General features: G+C 39.1%; 1 protein-coding gene and 1 long non-coding RNA gene across 2 annotated transcripts in view; one reads left to right on the top strand and one right to left on the bottom strand.

Annotated features, from left to right (window-relative positions):
• Positions 1–24,051, bottom strand: part of LOC110198225 (PALM2-AKAP2 fusion protein) — a 267,027-nt gene that overhangs the window by 234,091 nt on the left and 8,885 nt on the right. The window lies entirely within an intron of this gene.
• The window catches only part of LOC110200843 (uncharacterized), a 61,380-nt gene that overhangs the window by 35,488 nt on the left and 1,841 nt on the right, over positions 1–24,051 (top strand). Inside the window, exon 3 of the long non-coding RNA XR_013486020.1 lies at positions 21,105–21,150. This is a non-coding gene — a long non-coding RNA (uncharacterized LOC110200843). The remainder of the gene's footprint in view (positions 1–21,104; positions 21,151–24,051) is intronic.

The following is a 24,051-nucleotide window of genomic DNA, read 5'->3' as shown; positions in this document are numbered from 1 at the left end:
TGAGGGGGTACTTAATAAATGCTATTGATTAACTGAATACCTCAAACTGGCTTTAAGCCAAATTGATACTGAGAGTAGGCAATCATCTACCTAACATGAATTATGCAAGTGGACAAAAAAGACCTATTTTTATATAATTAAAATAAAATATTTTTGAATGTCAGAAAATTGGTTTGTAGGTATTCTGTAATAAGCTGAAATGCACACGTTTCAATAAAGGTTAAAAGCTCTGCAGGTTGTTATTGTTGTCCAATCATTTCAGTCATGTCTGACTCTTCGTGACCCCTATTTGGGGTTTTCCTGGCCAAGGTACTGCAGTGGTTTGCCATTTTCTTCTCCAGCTTATTTTACAGATGAAGAAACTGAGGCAAACAAGGTCAAGTGACTTGTTCAGGGTCACATAGCTAGTAAGTGTCTGAGGCTAGATTTGAACTCAGGTAGAGGAGTCATCCTGACTCTAAGCACTCTATCCACTGTGCCACCTATCTATCCCTGGAAGGGAAAACCCACAACAGGGTAGAAACAGTGTAAGGAAAGTAACACCTGACTTGGAGACAGAAAATATGGATCAGAAGTCAGCTCTTCTACAACTGTCTGACATTGAACATGTTACTTTCACCTCTCTGGGTACCTCAGTTTCTTCATCTGTAAAATGAGATTTTTAGACTATAAGATCTTTAAGGTTCTTTACAGATCTAATAGTTTATGGTTTAGGGAACTCAACCACAACCAGCAAAACTGATTACAATCCTTCAGGGGAAAAAATAGAAGACAGACATGTGATTCAAGGACTTACCATTGCACATACATAATTCATCTGTAACTTACAGTCTTAGAGAGCTGTCCACAGCTAATATATGTCATAGCCAGAATTTGAAACCAGGTCTTCCTAACTCTAAGGCCAGCCCTCTATTTACCACCTGATTTTGCCTCTCTACATTTCCATCGTATCATTGTTGTTCAGTTGTTTCAGTCATGCCTGACTCTTAATGACCCCATTTGGAGTTTTCTTGGTAATGATACTAGAGTGTTTTGTAATCTCCTTCTCTAGCCCATTTTACAGATGAGGAAATGGAGGCAAATAGAGGTAAATGCCTTGCCCAGGGTCATACAGCTAGGAAGTATCTGAGGCTGAATTTGAACTTGGGTCTTCCTGACTCCAGGCCAAGCACTCTATCCACTGTACCACCTAAATAAATATATATCCTACATCATATAGACACATACATATATACATATAGGGTATATAAATACTCATTATGCTTACATATATAAACACACAATGTATATGTGTGTGTATGTGTGTGTGTATACATATATATGTATATATATGTATATATATATGTATATATATGTGTGTATATATATATATATGGATGTATACATCTCTCTTGAGCTTCAAGTTTCATACAAGCAGAAAGTAGTGGAGCTGAGAGTCTGATCCTGGTCTAGTTTTCTTTTCATGATGCCATGCAACATACTTTGATTCTCCTCTGCTCCCTTGTGAATGCTTCAGCCTTCAGCTCCATTTCTTATACCAGCTCTTTATGCCATCCTGATTTCCTCACTTACACAGTTATATTGCCTTGAAGCTATTGTGTAATCTCTTGTGATTAGAGAAACTGAAGTCATACTCTGATGTTTCAAACACTGTGTAGAGGTACCACTTGGGTTTATTAAAGGCTATATTAGTTAAGTGTGAATTCTGGTAGGTCCTACTAGGATTATACGTTACTTTTGTCCAAGGACCAGGCTACCTTTTGGAAAAGCTCATTATCATCAAGGTGGCTACTAGTACCTGTTATTTTGGAGGAGAAGGGTGGGCATAGCAAGTCAAGCTACAGTTTACTAAGACATGGAATGTCTGGGATTTGAGTTAGTGGCAAGAATACTTATAACAATGAAATCAGTCTATCAACAAGCACCAACATCAATATCAACAAAAACAATGTGTCAGGTACCATGCCAAGAACTGGGGAGCAAAGGTTAAAGTGAGATAGTCCTTGCCCTCAAGGAGCTTACACTAGGGGGAGACAACATGTTAGCAGATAAGAAAGCTGGATATGTACTTCAAAAATGTACAGTGATGGGTGGGAGGAAGAGTAACAACTACGGGAATGAAGAATGGTTTCCCGAAGGAGGTGACATTAGAGCTGAGCCTTGATGGAAGCTAAAGGTTTCAAAAGGCAGAGGCGAGGAGAGAATTCCTGGCATGGGAACAGCCAGCCCGCAAAGGCATGGAGCTGGAAGATGGAATGCAGTGTATGGGGAACACCAAACAGTCCTTCTTTGGCAATATTAAAGTATACTTTTATTTCATCTGCTACACTGTAGATGCCTGAGGACTGACTAAATTTATCTTTCTTTTTCTACGTATCATTGTATCTTGCTCAATAATAGTTTGTTAAATGAATGAATGAATGTATGAATACATGAAGATGTCTTTTGTTGCAATAGGCATTATACAATTCATATTATTGACCAGAACCTTTAGGTTGTCAAAATACCCTCCAGATCTTTATGTTGGATGGGAAGGGGCTCTTTCTGATTAATTATGAATGAAAGAAGTGAATCATTACTAGGAATTTCTGGAATATTAAATCAGATATGACATTGTATTTTGGTTCATAATTTGAATTTCAGCATCGGAGTATACAACTAGTGTAGTTCTTAGTAATTCTGGTTTTTCGTCTAAGAGTAGTATTTCTAGGAAAGGAAGAAATTACATAAGTGAAAAATGGAGACCTCTCAACATTTATCTCTTGATAGCCTCAATTTATAAAGGATTTCTTCTGTTTTATTTAAAGTATAAGTTTTGATTTAGATACAAGGAGATCTTTGGGATTTATTAGCTGATAACAAGGGGAAGTATAAGGGGAAATGGTTTTAGGAACAGAGTACCTGGGTTCAAATCTATGCTGTATTACTACTTGTATGATCTTGGCAAAATCACACATCCCTTCTAGGTTCCAATTTCCTCATCTGTAAAACTCAATTATTGTTGAATTCAATTATTACCAATTTTCCTTCCAGTTCTAAATGCTATTAATTATATATAGAATGTGGCTCTAGGAAGAAAGTTATAGGAGAAAGTTGATAACTGCCTTTCCATGATTGTTCTGTTTGTTGGAAATGCTATTCTTTGCAGTTGCTATGTTATTTTTCTCAAGTGCTCCAAAGCACTTTATCAATGTGATTTGGTGGTATTTTGATTCATAGAAAACTTCTTTGTGTTGCAAACTGTTATAACAATTCCACCATGTATTTGAATAGTTTTAAAGAACTTTCATGTACATCTGCAATCTGTGGCCCATGGCCTCCCAAAGACTCTGGGCTCACATTGACTGAGTTCCATACTCGGGGTTTGAACCCAAATGGTCAATTTCTCTTTCTTTGGTTCATTGACCCCTACTATGATTAATTTGGAAAAGTCTAAAAAATAAAACTGAGGCATAGCTTGTATCTACAGTGTTCCAAATGTGGGTCTCAGGATCCCTAATCCTGCACATACAAATAACATGAAATGCAGTTGCTGAGTAGGGAGGAAAAAAAAATAAATTTGTGAAGAACATAAGGTAATCCTTTTATAAGTGAATAGGTTGATAGCTAAAAGTGGCAAAAAAAGAAATTTTGTTTAATAAAAATTACTAAAATCCATGTGTAATGAAACATAATTTTTTAGATGGAATGTGAACCATTTGGTTACTTTAATGGGTCAGAAAGTGAACTTCTGCATAAATAAAAAGGATTACATCACCTTGTAGAGAACATAAGGCGATGCTCCTTTTGAATGTGAAACTTTGGTCACTGAAAGGGGCAAAAAAACCTTTTGTCTGCTAAAGAAATCTTTTAAAATGCAACTGTGAAGAAACAGTTTTTTGAGACAGAGAGTGTTAAGAGGACCAGTTTGAGGACTAAGAATGGGCCGAGGCTGAAGAGTATCTGATCCATTAGTTCATTTGCACATAACAGTTTTTTAAGGCCTAAGAGGCTAAAAGTTACAAAATGATAAACACAAAATGATCTGAAAATTATGGGATGGTTACATAAGGACTATTGGTTTCAGTCCTTACAAAAAGAGGAGTTTAAGTGGAGTTAGTGCATTTTTACCTCGAAAAGGAAAGGTGAGACACTGATTCAAACTGTGGGAAGGGTGAAGAACTTGGCTGGATTGGTCAAGAAGAGGCAAGAGAGAAAAATCGAGTAACAGAATGGAGACTCAGCAGGGAAGTAGAAAAACCAGTTCTGACAGATCAGGGTGAAGAAGAAACTTGTTGAAAACTTCAGTTGCTATTGGCTCAATAAACACTGAATGCTAAGTAGAAGATAGTTATTATCTTTTACCATCATCTCCAGTGTGAGAGAGGTGAAGCTTATGAGAAGTACTGCTGTTCTCTGCTACTCTCTTTGGTGTGAGCAGGAAATGGAGAAAGGAGAAAAACAGGCCTTGTGGCTAGCTGATTCACTGTTGGATTGCAGAATTCTTGCAAGTGAAGGGGCTTGTCTACAATGTCCAGAGAGGGCCACCCTAATGAACTCTGCAGCTCTCTGGCTGAAATGGACTACTAGACAATACAATAGTATGACACTTTTTTCATTGCTCTCTTAAGGGTTAGTTAAAAGAATTTATCAATGCTTTATTAGTTCAAGAGTAGCAGAGAAGAACAGTTAGAAGAAAAGCAGCTTTATATGGTACCAGTATTCCTGAACAAATTGATGTTATCAAGGCCTAGACTCCAGAATTGCGAGTTATCACAAGCATACTGGTTTTCCTCACTCTTATGTCCCTATGTCAGGTTTATGTAAGTATGTATCCAGGTTTATGTGTGGAATGTGATGTAGAGATGATTTTTGCATCTGTTTTATATTGAGCACCTACAATATGTTGTTGTTGTCGTTCAGTCATTTCAGTCATGTCGGACTCATATCTAATGGTGTCATATTTGTAAGTAGCTGATTTTGTATAAATGGAAGCACACTAGTGGAGACTTGAGAACAACAGTGGTGAACAGGAGAAGTTATTACCTCTCAACAGAATCACTTGTAGGCTCCTGAAGAAGTCTGAGTGTAATAACAGTAGACTTTCTATGGGAACCCAGACCTGACAGTGTGACGGCAGGTTGGGGTGAGTGAATCCATGACTGAGTGGATGGCCCATACCCTGTATGAGGGGTTTATAGTGTGGGAGTCCATACTGAGCATGACACGTACCCATTACACATATATTCATTCTGTACATATTCTGTATATACTTCTATATGTTCATATTGTCTCTCCTATTAGAATGCAAGCTCCTTGAGGGCAAGGTTAGCCTGTTTTTGTCTAACTTATCCCAGTGACTGGAACATAAATAGTAAATATGTATTGATTATTTGATTGTAGCTGTGTGCTTCTGCCATAAGTTGCCAGTGCTTCTCATGGTGGTGGAAGAAGGATAGTCCCTCCCTCCCTTCACTCCCTACCACGTGGCTGTACTTTGGCAGAAAGCACAAGGGAAAAAAGTGAAGAGCGAATACTCAAGAGGTGAGTACCTCCAAGAGTGATACAGGGTTGCATGCTTTGACAGGCTATGAATAGCGGTAACCAATCTTCAGTCAGCCAATCACTGTGTCCCATCAGTTGCTTTTAAACTACTGCCCCAGGACCTATAATTTCATCATTTTGATTAGGGAACTTCTTTTATTTGGGAAAGGATTAACAGGGGAATATAGTCTATAATCTTATCAGGTTAATTAAGGAACTTCCTACACCTCTCCCCCCACCCCATATCATTTCATCAGAACCTTATAACAGCCCCATTAGACAGGACTTCACTTATAGAAGGGGAAATTGAGGTTCAACGAGTACACAGCTAGTTAGGCACAGATAAAAATTCGTGCCTTTTTTTCTCTTTGCCCAGCACTCCATTGTACTGACCTGGAGTATCTTGATTCTTGTCGTATCTAAGTTTTCTTAATTTCTAGTCTATCGCCTTATTACTTGAGCCAGGCAGGCCCAATTCTAATTGCCCACTGTTGTTGGGTATACATGCAATTTTTTCTTTTCTCCTCATCCTCTCATTTTTCAGAATGCTGTTTTTATTTTCTCCTTCTCTGGCCATCAAGAAAAGTACATTTTTCTCAGCTCCTCTCATATTCATAGGATTTCTCACATAATCTTAGGATTTAAGGCTAGAAGATACCTTAGAGTTCATTTAGTCCAGTCTCCTCATTTCACAGATGAAGGAACTGAGGCCCAGAAAAGTTAAGGAATTTACTTAAGGTCATACAGGTAGTAAATGGCAGAGCCATCATTTATATCCTGATCTCCCAATTCCAAATCAAGGCTATTTCCACTGTACTACACTTGCCTTCTTCTTACTGCCTCATACAGGGAGCCAAGCTGTGCATGCATGGGGATGGGGGGGAGGAGGGAATGCACAGTGTTATATTGTATTGGTGTTCATATAAAAAATGGGGTACTGTAATTCTAAAAAGGTAGGGCATCATTGCTCTGAAGGTATGCACAGCATTGCTCTTTTTGAATGAAAATGATGCAGTTACCATCATGCTTCTGCAGTTCTTGCAGGCATAATTTGGTGTCCCCCACTCACCCCTTGCCACTCTGTCTTTGCTTGCATTAAGTTACATAGTCTTGTCTTGAGGGCAGAAATTATGTCTTTTCTTAGGCTTTGCCAATCTTAGGATCATCGAACAATACTTTCTCAGATATGTTACTGGTGTTATCATAAATTTTAAAAAAACAAGTTAGTTCTTCAAATGATTAAAGCATACGTTGTAAACAGCAACAGCCATTAGCCACTGTGCTAAAAGCGAAATACAGATGCCCAGATAGTAACTGAGTCCAGCTCTTGATAATCACCAAGGGCCAGATCTCAATTCTTGTGTGTGTCTCATGACTTCTTTCCATTGCTTTCACAGGAAGGAAATGGGGCTACAAGTATTGCAGTAGGGAATGAGAGCCTCCCTTTAGAAACCCACATTTTCTCCCCAGATATGCCAAACCGCATCGATCTCCCAAAATTGGACAGAAGACGCATGTCCTTGGGAGAGTCCTTTGAACCATTTCCTGTTTCTGATCTCCCTAAAATTCCCCAGCAAAAAACTCCCTTATGAGCAATCTTGTCAGTTCTGCCTCTCAATTCTATCTGTAAACAGGAAGTGGAGAGAGCCAGGCAGAAATGTAAAATAATAATCAAAATAGCTGCTAGTAAATTATCTGTTTTTCCTTCTAAAACTCAAATTTCAATTAGAATATGGCTAAGAGCTATAAGCAGAGGTAGCTAGGTGGCTCAGTGCATAAAGTACTGGGTCTGAAGTCAGGGAAGACCTGAGTTCAAACATGGTCTCACACTTATTAGCTGCATGACCCTGGGCAAATCACTTAAGGTTTATTTGCCTTAATACACTGGAACAGGAAATGGCAAACCATTCCAGGATCTGCAAAGAAAACCCCACAGACAGCATTGGTGTGATATGGTCCATGGGATCACAAAGAGTTGGACACCACTGAACAATAATGACAGAGCTATAAGGGAAGGTTTCCTTTGAAATAACCCTCTCAAAGCCTTAATAATAAGCAAAGTGAAAAAGTATACTTATTAAGTTACCACTAGGCACTATGTAAAGTGCTGAGGAACCAAAGACCAAATGAAACAGGCCCCTCCTTTCAAGGAGCTCATATTTTACTGGAGGAGGATATATAAATAAATACAAGACATACGCAAAATAACTGTAAGGTAATGGGGGACACTAACATCTGGGGAAATCAGGAATGGTCTCTTGGAGGTGGGTCCTTGAAGGGATTTAGAACTTCCAACAGGAGATGAGGAAGAAGAGCATTCTAGGCATGGACATGGAGGTGGGCGATAGGCTGTTTAGTAAGGAGAGCAGCAAGAAGGACAATCTGCCTGACATGGGAACTGTGTGGGGATGTATAATCAGTCTGAAAAGGTCGACTGGAGCCAAACTGAGAACCTTCAGGAGGTTCTCTGTGGACAAAAGGTATTAGCAACAGGAATGCACAGAATATACTTTTTGATACACTAATTCAATTGTATTAAGTTCAATTCAATTAAATTCAATCAAACACCAAATGGTACCCACAGCTATGAAGCAATAAATGCGTCTTCCTTCAGCTTCTGAGATCATCGAACCCTTTGGGTCTGACTTTTTTTTTAAATTAGTTTGATCCATAGTTCTATTACACCAACTCCTAAAGATGGGCAGCTAGGTAGCACAGTGGATAGAGCACCAGGCCTGGAGTCTAGGAGACTCATCTTCCTGAATTCAAATCTGGCCTCAGGCACTTGATCCTGGGCAAGTCACTTAACTCTGTTTGCCTCAGTTTCTTCATCTATAAAATGAACTGGAGAAGGAAATGACAAAACACTCCAGTATTTTTGCCAAGAAAACCTCAAATGGGGTCACAAAGAGTCAGATACAACTGAAATTACTAAACAACAAAGACCACTCCCCCTCTCTCCTGAGATTTACTATCATGTGTACAACTCCCTGATGGGTATTTATATTTGCTTTCACCTTATACTCATCATGTCCCAAACCAAGCTCATCATTCAAGTTGATATAATAAAAATTTCTAGAACCTACTATGTGCAGGATTAGATACAAATATAGATAATTATGGAAAGATAACACATGACAATCATGGAAACCTACACGGAGAAGATACAAAACCATTCTAAAAATATTTGAAGAATTGTCCTGTAGAAGAGAGGTTCACCTGGTTTTGTTTGCTCATAAAGGGCAGAACTAGGATCAATGTGCAGAAGTTATAGAGACAGTTTTCTGCTAACATATGTATAAAAAAAAACTTTTGAAAAGTTGACAGTGTCCCAGAATAGAATGGACCTCCACATTTTTGGAAGTAATAAAAAAGGCTGGATGTCCTCTTTTCAGGAATACAGTCAGTGGTGTCAAACATGTATCCCAGAGCCACATACAGCCCACCAAACTCCTGAGTGAGGCTCGAACCAGAATAAAATGGAATTGGGAAATATTTAACAAAATAAACCAAAGTACAACAAAACACAGCTACATTTTAAAACTAAGTCAATACATGTGGTCTGTAGGGATCCTCATGTACAGTTTAGTGGCCCCCATATGAGTTTGACACTACTGTTGTAGATGAGATTCATCATTTTAGATGGGGTTTGGACAAGATAACCCTCTGGAGTCCTTTCCAACCCTGTTCTGATTCTATGTTCATCTTAGGGATATACAGTAAGCAGGTAATACAGTTCAGCTGAACTTCTGCTGCTTTTGGTCATGATTATTCTTTACTTATCTCACATTTTTAAGTGATTTCTGACCGGACTGGTTCAATGTGGTCATCACCATTACTATAGTTGGGGAAAATATTTTGTATAATTACCACTAGGGAATTTTGCTTGGTCTATCCTTTTGATAGCATCCTTAATCTATTCAATAAAGATGAACAGATTTACTGATTTCAAGGATTTTCCTTTAAGGAAATCGTGGTCTCAAAGCTCATTTAAGCATTGACTGTCAAACTGGTCTTCCACTGATGTACTTGGCCAAGGATCTGAGTATCACTGGCATTCCATCTAAGACAGTATATGTATATCATCTAAACAATGAAAATTTTAATCTTTTTCATAAAATATGGGTATGCTCTGGGAATTAAGCCTATCATATACAATGGTGTCAACACCACCACCATATACAAAAGCCAATGTGATCTTAATCATTTTCCATCATCTATTCCTATAAAGATGTATCTCAAGCACCAAAATTGTGGCAAATATACAGACCTGCTACTGTTTAGTAGAAATCTAAGTCTCTCCCCAGTAAATCTGTAACTGGGGAATGAGTTTTGTCCCTTCTAGCAAGAGTGAAACCAGAGAAGGAATTTTTGGTAAACAAGACCGGGATTGAAATTAATATTCATGCAACAGTGTACTTCAAGAATCTATGAAGATAATAGTGCAAGTAAAACATCTAATCGTGTATATTACAGTAACACTATACCTTAATGGTCTGTCTTCATGAGTTGTCATGACTAAAAAAAAAATCCACTAATAAGTGGCCAGCCTCCAGGTGATAAACCTCTCTTAATATAGCTAGGCTGGTCTTTAGATGACAAACATACATATTGACAGTTCTGTATGAGAAATTCTCATGTTAGCAAAAAAGTTGTTATTGTTCAGTCATGTCCAACTTTTTGTGACCCCATTTGGGGTTTTCTTGTCAAAGATACTGGAGTGGTTTGTTATTTTCTTTTCTAGCTCATTTTACAGAAGAGAAACTGAGGCAAACAGGGTGAAGTGACTTGCCCAAAGTCACACAGCTAATTAGTGGCTGAGGCTGCATTTAATTCAAGTCTTCCTGACTCCAGCCCTAGCACTCTATCCACAGTGCCACCTACCTGCCCTAGAAAAAAGTACAGGGGCCCAAATTACAGAGACACAAGAAAATAGAGATACATTCTGGCCACCAGTAATCAGAGTTGCCTTTATTTTGGCCACAAGTGGATATGCTAGAAGTTACCACTTCTAACATTTTTCTGATAAAGCTCCAACTTCAAATACAGAAAGGGAATTGTTAAAGTCTTCAAGAGGATTTTCAGCACAGGAACATCTAAGTCCTCTTTTTCCTGGGTGAAGCACAGAAACAAAAACCAACCATCAATGATGGGGATACACTTCTTCACAGACAACCATCCTTGAAACTAACACATCTTTATTCTGAAAGATTGAAGAGTTTATAGAAGAAGAGACTTAAGGCAAAGACTATTATCTTTCTTTTATATTTTGTATTGGTCAAGTTACTCAAGAGCTTCAGATGGCAAAATGGGATAAAAATTTGGACACCGTTTCAAAGATAATGAAAGGCTTGCCAAACAGGGAAACTATAAACAGTCATATTGGTCAAACATCTGTTGTTGAAGTGAACATCTGTCTTAAGTTTGTTGCTTTGGAGGTCATCTAATCCAATGTCCTCATTTAATAAATGAGGAAACAGAGGCCCAGACAGCTCAAGTGACTTGCCAAAAGTTATTTTAGTATTTAAAGGCGAGGGGGATTTCAACCAACTCCTCTCACCCCAAATCTGGTAACCTTTCCACCACACTGTAGCACTACAAAATGTACTTCTATGGGGGTCATGGAGTCTTCTTCCTTGAAAGTTTTTAAAAATAAGACTGTTCCAATTGGCCTAGAACATTTCAAGTAAAGTCATATATAGAATTGGATTTGGAGTCAGAGTGGATTAAAGTCCAGCCTCTGGTGACCAGAAGCAAGTCATTTAATCTCTGGAGACCTAGCTGTATAATGGAGATCAGCACACCTTAGTATGGTTTTGGAGAAGATTTAAAGAGATAACGCAGGTAAATCACTTTGCTGAAGAAACTATATAAATATTCAGTTTTAATTATTGTGCTTGAAAGAGGTGATAGACTGGGTTATTCCTTCCAACCCTCTGAGTCTCAGGCTTTTACCATACTGAGAATGCCATGAATGTAAAGGGAAAATGATATACTGTAAACCTTCAAGTGAAGTAACTGCCTAACCAGTATCTCATTGCTCTACCCTATTCCCAATTCCTCTTCCCTCACTCTGCCTAACTTTTGGACTTGACCTAGCTTTTCTGAAAACCTTTTTCTCAGTTCATCCTCTAGCATTCCCCGTTGGCCCCCAATGGGCTTTCCTGGCTCCCTGGCATTTCAGAACTTGGGATTCCTTCTTCTGATATATCTTCTTGGTTCTTTCTCAGGCACCATCAACAGGTTCCTTCTCAGGATTTTCATCTCCTAGAATCCAAGCCCCGCTATCCCTTATCTACCCAATTCTGACAATGAGTATAGACTATATAACACAGATTCTATATTATAAAAGCCTATAAAGTTCTGAAGTGTTTGTGTTGTCAAACGATCAATTTCATGGCCATCACAGGGTTCTGCACATGCTAAGAGTTTAATAAATGTTTTTCATTCATTCATCCTCTTAGACTAGGCAGAGAGCTGAGGCAATCATTTTTATCTTTTTTGGAAGGAAGATGCAATTCCCAAGGGAATTCTAAGGGATTTTCACATGAAACTTGCTCTCCTAATTGAATCATTACATCCAGGCCAAATTCATGTAGTGGTATAGCTATGAAGGGCTTTTTTCCTTAGGATCTGTGTTTGAGTGATTAGGGAATATAACTATAACTGGAGCCTATCAAAAGAAAAAAGCTTTTCTCCCTATTATTAACTTAGAGACAATGTATTTCAGGTCATATTGATTTCTGTCCTAGAGAAACTTGTTTCTCACTATGCACCATATAATCCTTTTTTAAGATTACTACTACTCTGCACAGTTTTAGCTATTCTAGAGAAACATCATTTAGTGTAATTGATTTTGTAGCTGGCACATGGTGAGGTCTGTTCTACCACAAGTGATTAAATGAGCAGGAACTAATGGTGAACAAAGAAACATGTGAATTTTGCCAAGCATGGCAACAGTGGGAAGATGTCTGGGTATGCACTCAGAGGACCCTAGGTGCTGGCTTTGCCCTTTACTATTTGTGTGAAGCAAATTACCTCACCTCTTTCACCTTAAATTCAGAGATGGTTAGTGCTAGAAGGAAATCAGCACTTGGTCATTTAAACCTTTTTTGGATAGTCTCTAAAATGAGGCTAACAATACTTGTGTTATTTAGTGCAGGAAGTTTTTATAAGGATCAATTGTGCTAATGGTTTTTTCCCAACCCTCATCGTCTTTGAGCTCTCTCCTGATTTTGACATTGTTAATCACCCATTCCTGCTGGATGTGCTCCTCTCTCTTGGTTTTCATGACCAGATTCTCTCCTCTTATCAATTTGCCCCTTCTTAGTCTCCTTTGCTGCTTCTTCATCCATCCCTACTAACAGGACTCTGTCCTGGGGCCTCTCCTTTTTTCAATCTATACTATCTTACAAGGTGATCTAATTAGCTATTGGGAATTCAATTACCATCCCTATGCAGATGGCTCTTAGATCTATACACCCATCCACAGTCTTTCTCCTGAGTTATAGTATCCTAATGTCAACTGCCTTTTGGACATCTCAAACTAGATATTCCACAAGCATCTCAAACTCAATTCAACAATTTGGCTTGGACTCAAAACAGAACTCATTATCTTTCCACCTAAACCCTCCCTTCTTCTCAACTTTTTTTTTTTTATTGCTACTGAAAACACTACAATCCTTTCAGTCACCCAATACCACAACCTGGCCCAATGCCTACCACAAAGTACTTAATAAATGCTTACTGACCCTGAAATTATCCTTGACACTTCACTCTCAACTCACCCCATATATCCAACCTATTGCCAAATCTTGTTCCAACCTTCATAATATTTTTCATTTAGGTCTCTTTCTCTCCATTCACATAGCAGCCACTCTAATTCAGGTCCTCCTCATCACCTTTTACCTGGGCTAATACAATGGCCATCTAATTGGTCTCTCTCCATCCACTACTCAGTAGCCAAAGTAATTTTTCGAAAGTGTAGGTACCGCTTCTTTTCTCCCCACCACTTGCTGCCCCTAGCTACTCCATAAACTTCAGTGGCTCCCTGTTACTTCGGAATCAAACCCTCTGTTAGTCATTAAAGCTCTTTATAACCTAGTTCCTTTCTACCTTTCTAGTCTTCTTACACTTTATCTCCCTGCACGAACTCTACCATCCAGTGTAAATGTCAATCTGGAATGTGTTCTCTCCTCACTGCCACCTCCAAGTTTCCTAGCTCCCTTTAAGACTTGGCTTATATCCCACATTCTGCTGGAGGACTTTTCTGGTCCTTTCACAGCAAACATCTTTCCTTCTCGGATTACCTTTCATAGACTTTGTATGTACCTTGCTATTTACATGTAGTCTTCTCCATTAGAATGTAAGGTCTTTGAGGACAGGAACCATTTTTTGTGTTTTGTTTTGCATCCACAGCATTTAGCATAGTGCCTGGCCCAAAGTGAGCACTTAACAAATGTTTGTTAACTGATTAATGTATGGAAAGTGCTTTATGTAGCACTTAATAGTTTATAAGGCACTTTCATTTTTGGGTGTTATCAATATTATTTATTATTATTAATACTAATATTATTATTGATGTTATTAGTATCCACAAGCATTTAAGATGTTTTGCTGTGGGTGGGTTTAAAATCAAGAGGACTTCGGAATGCAAAAAACAACATAGGCTAATGAGATCTAGGACAATGAATGACTTATTATTATTCTTTTTAATGGGCAGCTAGGTGGTATAGTGGATAGTACTGGGCCTGGAATGAGGAAAACCAGAGTTCAAATTTGGCCTCAGATACTTACTAGCTCTGTGACTCTGGGCAAGTCACTTAACATCTGTCTGCTTCAGTTTTCTCAACTGTAAAATAGAGATAATAATAGCAACTGCCTCACAGGGCTATTGTGAGGATTAAATTAGATAATAATTGTAAGGTACTTACTTAACACAGTGCCCAGCATATAACAGGCACTTAATGATACTTATTCCCTTCCCTCTAGCTGTCAGGGATCACATTTCTATCCCTGAACTTTTTACTGTGCTTGACTCTCTCTGTCTCTGTCTCCGTCTAGATTTTTCTCCAAAACATGAACTCTCTATTTACTCTCTGATGCATTATGTGCAAATATTTATTCAATCACATATGTGGTAACTTGTCTGCTGGGATGCTCTTTGTATGGTGGTCACTCTTAGATGGTGATTTTTAGAAGGCAGGCTCTGAATCTATCTTTAAACAGCATATCACAGGATTCAGACAGGTACTTAATGGAGAATTGTTTTATTAAGTAGGAAGACCACTAGCTTTGTAATTATAAGACCTAAAGTAGAGATTGGGCTCCACCACTTACTAGCTGAATGACCCTGAGAGAAGTCACTTAGAATGGATATTCCCTTATTTATAAAATGGGGATGAATTCTGAATTCTGTAGAGGCAGCATGGCCTAGTGGATAGAAAGTTGGCTTCAAATTCAGGAAGATCTAGGTCTAAGTAGACATGTGCTGACTGTGTGACCTTGGGAAAGTCAATTAACATCTCAGTGCTTCAGGCAACTCTAAGACTTGAATTTTCAGAGCAGATAACATCTGCTTTGGGAGAGGCAGTTTTCTCACTAGGAATTCCCTCTACCAATGAAATCACAAGTCTGATCCTTCCCTGCCTTTCCCTCTCCTTCCCCCTAGAGAGGGATGGGAGTAATTCAGGAAAAAATAGTTTCTCCACTTCTCTATCAGATTATAGTGACTTGTCCAGGCCTGCCCTAAACCAAGATGCCTTCTACCAGCATCATTCATGGGATCTTAGAGGCATAATAATGCCTTATCTCTCTATGAAAGCTCTTCTTGTCTCCCACTGAATTTTAGATAGGAGGCAACAAAACTAACATTCTCATTAAGCAAACCTTAGTGTGATAACCCTCCTAATTATATAAATGTAGCTCTCTGAAGGGTGAGCCCCTGCTGCTGATATGATTGTGTATGTACATGCATGGACTTGCATCCTCTCTCATCCCCTGATATGCTGACATAAGCTAGCCTGCTCTTTATGGGTGGGAAGGGGAACAGGTGGGGAGGCTCATCATTTATACGGGCATCACACTTCACAATGGTTTTTATTGGATATTCTTAAATTAATTCAGCTAAAGCTTTCCAAGAAGCAGAGATAGAATCTAGTAGAAGGCCAGGATTGGTATGAAGAGTTAGTTGCAGGTTTTGGTCAGGTACAGGGAAACCAGGGCCTAGCTCAATGAACAAGCATGGTCTTAGTTTTTCATGTTTTACTGAAAGTTGATGCTCACCTAGAGTCAGGAAGCCTCATCTTCCAAAGTTCAAATCTGGCCTCAGATATTAACTAGCTGTGTGACCCTGGGCAAGTCAGTTCACCCTGTTTGCCTTAGTTTCCTCATCTGTAAAACGAACTGGAGGAGGAAATAACAAACTACTCTAGTGTCTTTGCCAAAAAAACCCCAAATGGGGTCACTAAGCATCAGACATGACTGAAATGACTGAACAACAAAAAAAGGTAGTCAAGAGTATTAAATTCTTGTCAGGGGATGTTCTTTTTTGTTTCTTCTAATTGCTTTTACTTCATTTAAAATGACTTCCTGTAAGGGAGTTTTTCCAGTCTCCCAGGGGAGGGCAGTCATATTTAAATACAATGAACATTTATTAAGGACCTAGTATCATGAGGCACATAACAAACTCCTCCCTCCCCATAAATAAACAAAAACAGTGCCTAGCCCACAAGAAATTGATATTCTTCACATCCTGCTAAGAAAATTTCTTAAGCAGCTTAAACTTCTGCATCTTGTATTCTTAATTCTTCCCACCTCCCATGACCTCTCCATGGTTCTCAACACAGGAGTATGAGCCATCCAATCCAAACCCCTCATTTTACAAATGAGGAAAAATGAGGCCCAGAGAGGTTGTGATTTGCCAAGAGTGAAACAGTAGTAAGTGCCTAAGGCAGGATTTATTGACTCTAAATCTAGCACTCATGACAAGGCTGTAGAGTCACTATCACTTTCCTTGGTGGTCCAATATGCTAACTGATGGTTTGTTTGTCACACATACCTGATCCACTGTTTAACATAATTACATAGGTTCATATATTAACTAACTCTGTGGATGATTTGCCTTCTCAGAACTTGATCCTGTCCCAGGACATTTTGGTATCTACACTACACAAACATGACAATATGAAGGCTAGCCTTAGACCATGTCAAAATTCCATGTGAAAGGAAAGACTGTCCAGATTAATCATTTTGTACTAGGACAATTATCAAGAGTTCCAACAGGGTTCTAGGTCCATGGGCCTTCCTGTTCTCCTTCCTCCAGAAGAGCTATGGGAAATGGAGCATCCAGAAAATTTAATACTGGCTCTTGAACTTTTAGGTTACATTAGGGATGTTAGGAAAGTTAAAGAATAAAGAGAGCATATAATTTAAGAAATTCACGGATGGGTTTCCCCAGTAATGTCTTTTTTTTTTTTTAAAGTGAGGCAATTGGGGTTAAATGACTTGCCCAGAGTCACACAGCTAGGAAGTATTATGTGTCTAAGATCAGATTTGAACTCAGGTCCTCCTGACTCCAGGGCCGGTGCTCTATCCACTGTGCCACCTAGCTGCCCCCCCCCCCCAGTAAAGTCTTTAATAATACTTCTGAATTATTCTGGGAGGGTTTTATCTTCATGGATGCATTGTTCTGGGTCTACTCTATATGTAGACATAGAGAGTGTTCCTTTTGTAGGGTTGTCTGGAACAGAGAGTCAGTGATCAGTAGCCTCCCCTCCTCTATATTCTGTTCTCCTTTGAAAGTGATAACCATACCACCTCCACACATCACATGGGTAGACTTTTTGTCAGTTTCCAGTTTCTCTATTATCTTATATAGCTTTTTCATACATGCCTGATTTATTTGCGTATACTAACAGGAAATAGGGGTAGGGATTGTACCTGTGATGTTCCTAGTGATGAACTCAATCTACCAATACAGGCCGGCACTCAGAGTCTTAGAGAATGACCAAGAGCACTGAGATATTAAATGCTTAAACCATGGTCACAGAGCTAGTATGCGTTGGAGGCAGAACTTGAACCCAGGTCTTCCTGGCCTCAAGGGCAGCCCTTCATTCACTATGCCACACTGCCTCTATTTCCCTAGGGTCCCGGGCCTCTGAGAAATATTAATTCTTTTAGGTTATAAGCAAGGATCACTTAATTTCCGGAATCAGTGATGCATAATCCTATTATAATAATAGTTTACATTGCTTTAATCTTTTGAAGCTTTCAAAGCACTTTTTCTCAAACTAGATCATTAGATCTTCACAGCTACAGCGTAAGGTAATAGTCTTCCCATTTTGCAGATGAAGAAACTTGAGTCCCTAAGTCTGTTGATTCAGGTCAGTGCTTATTCTAATACACCACGCTGCTCCTTGAAAGAGTATATTGCTTACCTAAATGCCTACCCAGGAACGACTTGGTCTTTGGGGTGTCTAAAGCTCATTAAATAGAAAAGAAAATAGAAGTAGATGGAAAGTTAACACTAATGTCACATTTGTGAGGTCTTGTGAGCAATGTCCCTCCTCCACTATTCCCACCCCTATGGGCTGCTTATTTCTCCAGTTGTGAGTGAACCAAGCCTGCTGTATTTACTGTTCTTGTTTACTAATCCCCAGAGTATTCAAACAGCAATCACGCATACTCTCAAGTCTGAGTTACACGATGAAACAACAGTAGCTGCATATTTCCAGGTGCACTGAATACAGCCTTGCTAGGTTCTTGGCACAATGAGTAAGTAGGCTTGGTATTTGTGTGCTGCTTGAGTTTCTACCATCTGTCTGGAAATTCACATCTGGCCCCATAAAATCACTCTTATAGCTCAGCAGAAGCCAATGAGATCTGCTTTTCATCAAGGAGTTTTTTGGCCAGGGACAGCTGTTCAGCTGGAAAACTTGTTACTATTGCTTTGTCTGAATTGGAGGTCTTTAAGTAAGAATTTGAACTTCATGGTTGATATATTCAGTTCACTACTTCTAAGACTGGCATGTTTTAAAGCTCACTCCAGATCTGATCTGGTTTTCACTTTGAACCTGTGAGCTGAAAGCAAGCATCAATAAGACTTTCTAATCTAGGAGATGCCTTTGAATCTATCCATGTATTTCAGTGTGAGGTATGCTTTCATTTAAGGACAACCTGAGGCTATATTCTAAAGGACAGAAAATTCCCACTTAACTACTGAACTTTCTGTCACGCGCTCTCTCTCTCTCTCTCTCTCTCTCTCTCTCTCTCTCTCTCTCTCTCTCTCTCTCTCTCTCTCCTCCCCCTCACCCCCTCTCCTTCCCTGGCCCATCTCTCAACTCTAGGGATTAACTGGGACCTGCTCAAAGACACTAATTATGAAAAGTTCTGGGTCCCCAGACTAGAGGGTTCTGGTCCATTGGGCACATATAATTTTGGCCCAGAAAAAGAGAACATAGTACCCAAATTTAATAACTTTAAAAGTGAGAAGATACATAGTTTAGTACGGTGTTTCCCAAACTTCTTACACTTAACACTTACAGTTAAACTTACACCTTTACCTTTTTAAGCTCTGAAAAATTAATGAGAAGCCCAAAGAGTTTTTTGTCTGTGTGAGTTCTATCTTTTGAAATGTATCATATTAGAAATTATTAATAATAATTGCTAGCATTTATGGAATACTTACGATTTGCAAAACACTTTATACATATTATCTCTTTTTATCCACATATCCTAACCTTGGGAGTTAGGTGCTTTTATTAGCAGCATTTTACAGATGAGGAAACTGAGGCAGACAGAGGTTAAGTGACTTATTCTGGATCATTCATCTAGTTAGTGTCTGAGGCCACATTTGAACTTAGGACTTCCTGACTCCAGGTCCACTGTGCAACTAGCTGCCTATGTCTTACTATTATTATAAAAATAGTTTTGACCTCAGGGATCCTCTGAAAAGTTCTTAGTGGCCCTCAGGGGTCCCTGGACCACACTTTGAAAACCACTCATCTAGTAGACAGAAAGGTGGCTATAGTTGGAAGACCTGGGTTCATGTTCTGACTCTTACACATACTAGTTCTGTGATCACCAGGAAGTCCCTTCATGAGTCCATAAAACTTTCAAAGTCTATTTGAGTTGCTAATGTGCATTGGTGGAGGCAGTTTCCACACCAGGATCTCCTATCCTAACAAAATCACAAGACTAGATTAGAAATAATAAAAACATAAAAGAAATGGTTATGAGAAAGCCTTCATCTCTGGTGACGATAAGTAACACATTTTCCAGAGAAGTCTGAATCTCAAGAAAATCAATCGTACTTTTAACAAGGCTTTACAAAAGTACTATCTTCTGTTAGACCTTGTGTCCCTGTCAGTAAAATATGTTCAAGGAATCTACGTCCCTGTTCTTCTTATTCCTTTTGTGGAGACATACAATTAATTTTCTCTCTTTCTCTGATTTTATGTCTAAGTGGATTTAAGATATGTTAACGTGAAGCCATCACACCCTAAAAATGAGAAGTGGATACACAGGCAGACAGTAACTGGAAGAAATTCTTAGTGTAGTAAGCCTACATCTTTCCTACTAAAAACAAATGCCATTTGTGGACAAAATTTTAAAAGGCATTTGAAGATATTTTTTCACATATAAAAATAGAGAAAGAAGCATTTGGTACATGGAGGGACAAAAGTAGCTATGGAAAACCATGATGTGGGAATACCAGCAAAAAAAAGTTTAATATTCAATGGACCCAGAGAGGATTTTTTGAAAACATCTGGCTTTGTTGTTGTGATAGAGGAGAAGTAAATCAGTTTAAGAGACAAGAGGCCTGGGTTCTAGGCTCAGCTCTGCCACTGGGCCACTGTGGGAAAAATTAGGTCTCGGTTTGCTCATCTGTAAAGTGAAAAGGTTGGACCTGGATACTTTCCAGGCCTATTATTCTATGAGTCTGTGATATTAAATGGTGCCAGCCTTTGTGCAAGACATAGCAACTGTTAGAGGAAATCAGGAGAAGTCAGTTGCATGTGGGCTGGTGAATGCGGGGAAGACCTTATTTAATAAAGGAGACATTTTGCAGGGTGCTAGATGCAGGAATGAAAAATCCTAGCCTAAGGAGCTGACCAGGAAGCAGTGTGGGGTATTAATCAACAACCTGGAAGTAAATGAAGTACCACAGTTTGACCTTTTGCCATCTAGAAAGTTGAATCCAGTGAGCAACAGTCCCTTGGGAGGTTGCCAAAGGTGGAAAGGGCTAAGAAAATTGTTTTTACACTTGGAATTTTCTAGATGAGGCAGCTTGGTGGCACAGTGGACAGAGTGCTGGGCTTGGAGTCAAAAAGGACTCATCTTCCTGAGCTCAAATCTGGCCTCATACATTTACTGGCTTTGTGACCCCGGGCAAGTCACTTCATCCTATTTGCCTCAGTTTCCTCATCTGTAAAATAAGCTGGAGAAGGAAATGGCAAACCACTTCAGCATCTGCCAAGAAAACCCCAAATGGGGTCATGAAGAGTTGGAAATGACTGAACAACAACAACTTTCTAGATGAGCCTTGGAATAAAAACCTGTACTTTCTCTCTCTTTCTCAGTTTTATGATGAGCTCCTCAATGAGGCCTAATGGATAGAGTATCAGGGTAAGTAGAAGGAGTGATAGTTTTGCAGTCATGCAGACCTCTCTTCAAGACCCACCTCTGACCCACGCTGGCTTTGTGACCCTGGACAAGTAACTTGACTTTTCAGTGCCCCAGACAATTCTTCCAAGACTATACTAACGTGCAGCTGGTTAAAGGGAGTTACCCAGGGTCCAAGTCCTCGGATACATTTAGGGAGGGGGAGGGCACTCCATGAAATAAGATGGAGAAAAAAGACTACATTTTTATTTTCACTAACCTCTAACTGAAATTTAGCATTTCTCCTAATTATTTAAAAATGGCATAGTGAGAAAGAGTCCATAGACTTCACCAGATTGCCAAAGGGGTCTATGGCAAAAAAAGATGAAGAACCTCTGACCTATATGACTAAAATAACAGGTCCAATTTTTGAAAAATCCTCTTGACTTTACTATATTTAGTGTAGAGGCAAGAGCACTGGATTTTGAGTCAGAAGTCCTGGGTTCAAATCCTGCCACTGATCCATATAATCTGTGTTAAGTCGGGCAAGAGACAACCTCTCAGGACCTCAGTTTTCTCATCTGTCTAAAGAGGAAGTTGGACTACATGGCGTCCGTGGTCCCTCTTTGCTCTGAATCTATGCCATTACAATCCTAGGCCTGGGACAAAGGAGAAGTTAACTTTTGATCTTTGTGGTTTGAGAATAACTGATTTATCAAATAGTTGTAATTCCATGTTGCATTCCATATTCCAAGGATCTTTCTTAATCATTTATGGGGCTGAGAGTGGTGGTGGTAGGGGAGACTGGTGACAGCTTGGTGTTGCAGTAAAAACACTGACTCTGGGGCCAGAAAACTGGAGTTGAGGCCCCAGTCCTGCCACTTTCTGTGACCTTGCCCAAGATCATTTTACTTTTCTGAGGCTTAGCTTCCTCATGTCTAAAATGAATGGTTTTGACTACATACCTAACCCACTTAAGTGTGAAACATTTTACATGGATTCTTTCATTTGATCCTAATAACAAATCTGTGAGGTAGGTGTTATGATTATCCCCATTTTACAGATGACGAAACTGAGGTTGAGAGAAGGTCATATGAGGTGGCCCACGTTCACAGGTAAGATTCAAATTCAGGTCTTCCTGACTCCAAGTGCATTACTCTCTCCACTATGTCCTTTTAGCATGAAATCTGATAGAAATGCTATACATTGAATATGAGCAAAATTTAAAGTTAGAGATAAAAAAGGACTTCCTGAGAGAAAAGAAGGTTTAAAATGATAAAAGCAGACTATGAAACGTCCTTCCAGCAATTTTAAAATAGTCTATCATTCCCTTTGTCTGACTCAACTAAGTCATCCAGGATGCCTTTTCTCAGCTCCTTGGTTCTGTATTCTTTTAAAATCTAAAATGTTGTCCCCACTCTTTAAACAATTAGCATTTAAGCAGAGCTGGAAACTCATGAAACCACAAGAACTTTATCTTGTTCCACCCTAGGGTACACCTCGGGGCAGCGAGGTGGCCAAGTGGATAGAGTGTCAGTTCTGGAGTCAGGAAGACCTGAGTTCAAATTTGGCTTCAGACACTAACTAGGACTGAAAAGACTGAAAAACAAAAGTAGTAAGCCTCTCCATATATTTGATTTGCCCAACAGTGCCATTCTTTAATTAGCAAATGACTTGGTATGGCCTGTTTCTAGGCCTATTCCCCCTTCTTGGAGGATTGAAATCCTATTTTTCTAGTTAACTTGAAGGAAAGTGGAGTCATGACTGATGTGCAAGGGGAATTTTAAACCAATTATAAGATATATGGGTAATGAACCCAAGGATGCCATTCAGCCAGAGGTAATCACCTGGTCACTGCTGGTAACTTTCTGGAGCCAACAGAAGAGTCTATCTGTATGATCGGATAAAATACTAATTGCTATTAGATCACCCTTTCCCCATTTTATTCAGTGATTAAGAATTAAAAATTATTTTACTGTCTATCACTCACTGGAGGGACTGTTGTCTCATTGCATTTCTTTCTGTAGAACCTTGGAACTTCACCATAAGTATGCTGGGTCTGTCTCCAAGGGTTCATAACCTGGGGTCCATCAGTATTTTAAAAAATATTTTTAATGATGATGATGATTCTAATAATAACTAACATTTATACAGTGTTTTAAGGTTTACAAAGCATTTTGTGCATATTACTTCACAACTACTCTGGGAGGTAGTTGTAATTAGTGTTACTATTTTACAGATGAGAAAACTGAGGTAGAAAGGGGTTAATTGACTTATCCAGGGTCACACAGATAATATCTGAAGCCACATTTAAATTCAGGTCTTCCTGATTCCAGGTCCAGCACTTTATCCACTGAAGCATTTAACTGTATTTCAATGTAACTGGTTACTTCTATAATCCTATACATTTTATTTTATGCATTTAAAAAACATTATTCTCAGGATTCCATAGGTTTCACCAGCCCTCCAAAGAATTTCATGACAAAAATAGGTTAAGAACCCCCAATTTAGCCCCTTTTGTCAGGGCTGGAAGCACCTAAAACACCTCAGCTTTACAGTTTTGCTTACTGAGGTGGTCCCCAAAGCAAGGACGACCGTTCCAGGGGACTCAATTTCTTTCTGTCCAAATCTAGCTTACCAGTTTAAATCTGTCTTGTTTGAACAAAAGTTTATAGGGTCACTGATTTAAAGTTGAAAAGGATCTTAGAAGGCCATTGAGTTCCACTTCTTCCTTTTACAAATGAGGAAACCGAATATGAAAGAGGTTAAGTGACTTGTCCAGGGTCTCACAATTAATGTAAGAGGCAGGATTCAAGTCCAGTACTCTAACCACTGTACCATCTACCTCAATGCCTTAGGCACTAAGAACCCAGTGGCTATTAACTCCCAAAGTGAAGGGGATGGGAGGACAGAGATATACTGAGG

This window comes from Phascolarctos cinereus, unplaced genomic scaffold (assembly GCF_003287225.1).
Source record: "Phascolarctos cinereus isolate Bilbo 61053 unplaced genomic scaffold, phaCin_HiC Scaffold_4;HRSCAF=312, whole genome shotgun sequence".
Taxonomy (NCBI): Eukaryota; Metazoa; Chordata; class Mammalia; order Diprotodontia; family Phascolarctidae; genus Phascolarctos; species Phascolarctos cinereus.
The sequence above is the reverse complement of the archived record's forward strand: the minus strand, read 5'-3'. Positions and strand labels throughout refer to the sequence as shown.